General features: G+C 34.1%; 1 long non-coding RNA gene across 1 annotated transcript; it reads right to left on the bottom strand.

Annotated features, from left to right (window-relative positions):
• Positions 1-1316: 1316 nt before the first annotated feature.
• Positions 1317-5404, bottom strand: LOC111546154. Its single transcript, XR_002732670.1, has 3 exons — positions 5260-5404; positions 3441-3586; positions 1317-2664 (listed from the first exon to the last, which is right to left on the bottom strand). It is a non-coding gene; the product is annotated as an uncharacterized LOC111546154 (long non-coding RNA).
• Between the last annotated feature and the right edge of the window lie 1074 nt (positions 5405-6478).

Raw genomic sequence — 6478 nt, forward strand, 5'->3', positions numbered from 1 at the left:
TGGATTAAGAAACTAACTTTTATTTACTTCATTTATAAACACATATATGTATTTGTATATAATTATATAGCTAGAAAGATAGGTAGGTTAATACTTATATAAAGATACCTATCTATATTCACAAATCTATGCATATATTTTTTCCAGGACCAAAAGTCTAATATTTGATAGAATATTTCCTCCAGATAGCAAGAAAAAATCCTACTTATACAAGTGTAATATTTTGTTATTATTTTACATTTATTACAAAATGCCTCATTGTAAGTATATTATGTAGCATACTCCCCAAACTTTTGCTAAGACAACAATATGTGAGAACAATTATCTTGTCAATTTACTCTCTATAACATACTTGACTCAAATTATTATTTGGAAACTATTCAGCCCAGATAACAATGCATGTGGGGTATCCTCAACAACGTATTTATATATTTTTAAAACAATTAATTGGAAAAGATTGATATCAAAATTGTGGAGTAAGGGCTATACATAGTACAATCAAAATATTATATATTATATATACACATATATACTACAGGTGCATGTATATAATATACATATGTAATATATACACACAACACACATGTGCATTGTGTCCATGTACTTATATTTTATGTATAGTTATGTAGTATATGTGCTTAAATAGTATATTTTAAAATAATATATTTTCTATGTAAAATATAAGTATATATATTGATATGTAACAGGATGGATTAGGCAAATCCAAGGGATCATCAAACCTGCAGAAGTCAATGGTGAGTATCCCCCACTGAGTAACGTCTCTGATTGCTATGCTGCTCCTTGAACACATCAGGTATGTTGCCACCTTGAGCCACTGGATTTAGCTGCTCTCTCCCTGTGGAATGTTCTTTCCCCATACAGATGCACATCTTTCTCCATTAACTCTTTCAAATCTCATTCAGGTTTCAACTTGTCAACTTGCCATGAGAATTTCCCTGACTCCCTCTTCAAAATTGCTCTTCTACACCCCTAGTCCCTGTACACCTTGTCCCCTTAGTTGTTCTAGGTTTGATTGTTGTGGTGGTGTGGTTGTTTTGTGACTGTGATTGTAAACTACTTATTATTTTTGTTATAAGTGGTTTAAATTAAATATAACAACAACAATCTTTGTAGTATTATAGTAACCATTCATTGTAACTAATAGTTGTAGTTACAACTAATAGTTACTGGGATTCTGTCAATGAAAAGAGGACACCTTCCTGGCCTGAGGCTGTGGGGATTTAAGACATAGAGATGGCATATACTAACTTATAAAATGTAAATTCACTGAATTTTTTGGATAAAAAAATAACACCTCACATTTTGACAGCACTTTATTCCATTGGATCATCACAAAATGGAGTTAAGAAAGATATCATCAGTCTTCATTTTTCAGATGAGGAAATGGGATTTAAACAAATTAAGCTTTTCAAGGTCAAATCTCTAGTAAACGAAAGAACTAGGACTATAATATGTCTCTGGCTTTTAATCTAATGCTGTTTTTTCTAAATCATTAAAGCCCAGGTCACAGCAACTCTGATTTACTGAGGTACCGATACCAAATTGAGGGCAACCTGAAGCACCACTTATTCCAATTCATTTCCAGTTTGTACTATTCTTTTTCCCCCCTAGCTTCAAATTTTATCATTCTCTCCAATAACAGTAATAACCAAGATGTATTGGGGACCTACTGTTGACCATCATTATACTAGTTTTACATCGCACTGTTTCATTTATATCCCATAGTAAAGGAACCCAAGAAGAAGAATTGACAGAGAGAAAAAGAAAGAGAATGAGATTGTGTTTACTCAGTCTTCTTCCAGGAATTCCAATAAATCAATTGACTGACGAGGTTTCAATCATTCACATTTTTATTCTTTCTAAATGTATCCAAGATGTAAAGATATCTGCTATCTAATAGGAAAGATGGAAATCATTCTCTCTATTTGCACTCAGAACAGAATTTCTTAAGCCTAACAGAAAAGAAAGTACATCATTCATGTCCCTTATTTCATAGGACCTCTTAGAGTCCCAGGAGAATGTTCTGTTCATTAAGCAGTAAGCCTGGGGTTATTGGCAAAATTTCACTAAATCCTTCCACATCACTTACTGCTGGCATGGATTTCTGTTCAAGAGAGCACATATTCTCCATCCTGGTGAAATGCCTTATACTGGCTAAAGTGCAAACCAAATTTCCTGAATCTTAACTCCTGAAGGGAGTGCCTCTCCTTATCTTATCACCTATAACCCTACACTTAATTTCCTGGTCCAACCCCCTGCTAGATCTGGTTCATAAGGGATTAAGGAGAGAATTGAATAGAGGCATGCTGATCTCCAAAGGAACTGAATTTACTTCCTGCACACTAAAATCTTACTGTCATGCTTTATTTTCTGAAGGGATTTTTCCTCCAACACCCTCAAATGAGATTGGGAACCCCTTCTCCAGAAACTGAAAACTTGCTTTTAGCCTGTTAATTCACAAGTCACTGGAAAACCTGGTTACATTACCTGAAACAAGCCGAAAGGTATCACCAGCTTCATCTTAACTAGGTGGAATGATCACCAAAGATACCTGATCCAGAAGGTATTCCAATCGTCTCTCCCCAGAGTGTGACACGTGGGAGGGGCAGTGCTTCTCAGAATCCTCGTGCTTATAAAAAGGAACTGGATAAAGAAAAGAAACTAATTAAACAAAACAAAAACAAACAAGGCAACAAGGGCAAACACACTGTAATAAAAGGTAACAAACAAGTTTTTTTTTTTTTAATGCATGGGTTCAAGGATTTTTAATGCATAGATTTAGAAATTAAGGATAATTGATTCTAAGAGGCATTTTTTTCAATTTAACATCTCTAAAATCAGAATCATCGTGGTACAAAAAATAAGCTGCATCTTACAATGAAATAATTTATGTTGTTATGCTCTTATAAATAAGAAAAATAATAGTTATCCAATATCTTACCAAATTATTTTGAGGTTACTTTCAGCACATAAAGAAAATTTCAAATATCTTACCTATCAGACATTGACTCAGAAAAATAAAAACAGAATCTGGTTTAGGAAAAATAATTTTTATGCTAAAATTGTAATAAGTAAACTGAAGGCATTAGAACAGGAAGCAAAGCCCTGGGGAGGTAATTAATGATTTAAAGTTTCTAGTCTGACTGGAAGCATTCATTCCACACACGGAAGCATAAAAATTATGTTTATGATTATGATATCATATCAGAAAATAATAAATGTATGAAAGTTATGTTTTATAAATATTTTAGATAAAATGTAAATATTACAATATAATTTTCCATAAAATTCTCATCTTAAGAAGTTGAATAGAGGTCAGCTTAAACCCCTTTGATGAAAAATCTTAGGATAAACCAAAATTCCTTTTTCTATTAAAATGTCACCAATACCAATATTACTAGAGCTTGTACAATACCTACTGTATTATGTATTCTGACCCAGGCATCCGTCTTAAGGGACATGCTTATGGGGACAGTCTCCGCTACAGGCCAGCAAGACAATTTTAAGAGACTCCAAGTTACTCTGAGGATGTGGTATATTTGTCAGTAGACTCAGACTCAGGAATCTGCACAATGAATAAATATGTAGGATTTATTAACATATTCAATTTCTAATTAAAGTACAGTCAATCCATTTAACAGTAAAGGACTAAAAGTAGAATTAGATGATAGAGGAAATGTGGAGGAGGTATAGCTGGTTGAATAGTGGTCTCCAAAAAAATATGCCAAGTCCTAACACTGGCACTAAATGTGACCTTACTTGTAAATAGATGTCTTTGCAGATGTAATTAGATTAAAGATTCCCAAATGAGATCATCCTGGAATTACGGTGGGCTCTCAACACAATGCCTGGTTTCCTTAAAAAGAAGAGAGAGATTTAAGAGACAGACACACAAAGAAGAAGTCCACGTGAAGAAAGAGGTAGAAAGAGGTTGGAATGGTGCAGCTTCGCGTCAAAGAATGCCAAGGATTGCCTGCTGCCACCAGAAGTCAGGAAAGAGGCATGGAACAGACTCTTCTGTGGTGCCTTTAGAGAAAAAGAAAAAAAAAAAAAAAATTCCTAACACTTTGATTTCAAAAATCTCGCTTCCAAAACTGTGAAAAAGGAATTAATTTCTGGTGTGGTAAGACACCAAGTTTGTGGTAATAGGTTACAAAAACTCCAGGAAACAAACACAGGAGTTGTGAGTAAAACTGCAGAGAGAGGATAAAACAGGGAGAGAAACAAAGTATTATGTAAATGAGATGAGATGGTAGACTATGCCATTACTCACCCTAGAAATATAAGAAGTGCTAAAGGTAAGTAGGTAGCTTTAGCACTGGCTGCATTTTTTATGATAAAATAAGACTTTGTCAGGTGCCATCATATGATCTACTCTTTGGTTTCCATTTCCAAAACAATGGGAAGTATAGCAGAAAGATTAAGCATATGGATACTGAAGGCTAAACTGCCTAGTTTCACATCCTTCTCCATTTCATAGCTTGTGTTTCGTATTTGTGTGTTTGTTTCATCTGTAAAATGGTGATGATGATAAGACATATCTCAGAGTTTTTGAAAGGATTAGATGAGTTAATATACATAAAGTGCTTAAAACACCATAAGATCTATATATGTGTTTACTTTTATTATTCAAGGTATCGTTGCCATCAAAGTTTGTGAATTCTCTAATTTTAACTCAACAGTGTTACAGGTCTAATGCACAAATTTAATTTTTGAAGTGAGCAAATCATACTACATTACAAAAAGGATGAAAATAAGAGTGGGAACTCCAAAAAGGAGTTCAGGAGATAGTGAGAGAATACAGAATTGAATCGGGGCTCTGTTGAAGATGCTGACTTATCTGCTGTGCTCTACAAAGCAAGATACCAGCTAAGGCGGCACTAAGAAGGGCCTCCAGAAGGAAGGTGGGGCACTCTAGGGCCAGATGGTCACTTCACAGGTCCATGGACCCCCTTCTACAAAAAACATCCTCTCCTCCTATACTTTGTCTCTCTGCATCTGTAGTTTGAGATTATATTTATTATTTTTTTTTTTCTATTTAGTTTTCTCATTGCTCCCTTTGTTGAACTCTCATTTTGATCCAGTTTCTTTATCTTCTCATGACTTTTAATTTCTTATTTTGTATTTTCCTTTGGTCATCATCAATATTATTTATATTGTGTTCACTTAGAAACTGAATGGTGATTTTATCCCTTATCCTCTTAAATTGTTTAGAAGTAAATCTTATGTATCACATACACACATATTATACTCTTGCCCTCGCTTGCACCTTATGATGAAAATCTTTCCCGATTTTTCGAAGTGTCTTCTTCACTCTTCCCTGATTTTTCTAAGTATCTTCTTTCATCCCTGCATTATATAAGAAGACCATTCTCATTCACTGAAACAAGAAGCATTTTACCACATTTTAAAATATTGCATGGCTTGATAAATATCCCAAAGGGAGTACCATTTTTCTAGCAGTTTAATTCTTTTGAAAGTGTCAACTACAGTATACTGACGTGTTAATGTTAAAAGAGGCCTTTAAAAAAATCTTTTAAAAGCGTTTTGAACAAGTGTAATGGAGTCCAAGTTAATTTTTTTATTAAACATTCATGAAAAAGAAAATGTGGAAGAGCTCAACCTTTTTCACATGAAAATAAGATTTAAATAATTTGAAGTGATGATTAAATGTGGGTATTAAATAAATTGTTATGTAGTTGCAAATTTTTTAGTAAATTCTATTTTTTTCTGTACCAGACATCCCCCGCAATTTCCACCCATCATCTCTTACCTTATGATAATATATAGGTAATACTATAATCATTTTCTCAAAAATATTGAGCCATGTTTACAGTTTTAACTAAAGTTAGTCATATGAGCTAACAGGATCTCGAAGACTCTGATATTTTGTGATGATGTAAATTTTGCATTAAGGCTTTCTCCTTCGTTCAAAATCTAACTATAGGACCACTGCAAGTGTTTAGTAAATCATCATCCAGCTTTTTAATATACTCTAATTTTTCATAAATATCACAGAATATTTGGAATAGGGGAAAGAAGGTTAAGAAAAGAAAGGGAAAGGGAAGAAACAAAAACCAAGTTGCATTCATTTTTACTTTGTGATCTAGCACAGTAATTATTTTGCCTACCTGTTGGAGGTGGACAGAGCTGAAACAATTTTTTTAAATTTTGTTCATATTTAAGAAAGTGTATAAATTTAACCTTAGCAGAGGAACTTCTGTTTGAGGTCTGGAGGTATATGCCACATCTGGGTCCCACGACAAGAGAGCAAGACTACGCCACAGTTCTGTTGTCCCTGGGTTTGGAAGAAAAACAGCTGCTTCTGTGGCCATTCAAACCTGCTGCCACTTTGAGTAGTCTTCTTCCACACCTCCCTGAATTTCAAGCTCCTTGGAAAATGGTGCTTGCCATCTATACCTATGTAACAAAGCTGCACGTTCCACACATGTATCCC

This window comes from Piliocolobus tephrosceles, chromosome 11, assembly GCF_002776525.5.
Source record: "Piliocolobus tephrosceles isolate RC106 chromosome 11, ASM277652v3, whole genome shotgun sequence".
In the NCBI taxonomy this organism is placed as follows: Eukaryota; Metazoa; Chordata; class Mammalia; order Primates; family Cercopithecidae; genus Piliocolobus; species Piliocolobus tephrosceles.